General features: G+C 31.4%; 1 protein-coding gene across 1 annotated transcript in view; it reads right to left on the bottom strand.

Moving 5' to 3' along the window:
* LOC107746250 (receptor-type tyrosine-protein phosphatase mu-like) overlaps positions 1 to 794 on the bottom strand; it is a 92,774-nt gene that overhangs the window by 56,704 nt on the left and 35,276 nt on the right. The window lies entirely within an intron of this gene.

Raw genomic sequence — 794 nt, forward strand, 5'->3', positions numbered from 1 at the left:
TATATTTTTAACATTTGTAAAAAATATATAATATAAATATTACATGATAAAATAAATATTTACAATTATATTTTTTTATATAAAATATAATAGGTAAATATAAAATAAAAATAATATATGTATTATAAATATAAAATATACAAATATAAAAATATATAAAATTCAGTTACACTTATATATATATATATATATTGCAACTTGACAGCTTATTCAGCGTACTTATATTATTTATAATGTAAAATATATTATTTCGTTATATCTGTAGATGTAAAACTTCAAACACAGATCCGTAAGATCTTTGTTGCCCAAATCCGGCCTCACATTCCCAATCCATACCTGCCCGGACCGGCTGTATATACTGTATAATTACACACACTTCACATGCGGAGCCGCATCTGTGTTATCAGTCAAACACACGCGTGTTCGGTCTTGTCTCGTGTGTTTCCCATGTGTCTAGTCGAGATCGCAGATTGCGTGTCAGATTCAGCTGATCTCTCACAGCCCGAGGAGAGAAATCCCATCATTCACTCACTCACACACTAATATTACTGTCTGAGGATCTGCAGAAACTCACAGCCTGGAGGAGCGAGGAGGAGAAACTGAAAGATTGAATGTTTATTAAAGGGATCGTTCAGCCAAAAAACATTCTGTCATCATTTACTCAACCGCATGTCTTTCATGACTTTCATTCATCCAACACAAAAGGAGAGAAAAGGAGAAATTTTGAAGAATGTAAAAAAAAAAGCACCATAAGCTATCATAATATTTAAAAAACTAATCTATATCTATAGTGT

The sequence above is a fragment of the Sinocyclocheilus rhinocerous genome, unplaced genomic scaffold, assembly GCF_001515625.1.
Source record: "Sinocyclocheilus rhinocerous isolate Xijiao unplaced genomic scaffold, SAMN03320098_v1.1 scaffold108, whole genome shotgun sequence".
In the NCBI taxonomy this organism is placed as follows: Eukaryota; Metazoa; Chordata; class Actinopteri; order Cypriniformes; family Cyprinidae; genus Sinocyclocheilus; species Sinocyclocheilus rhinocerous.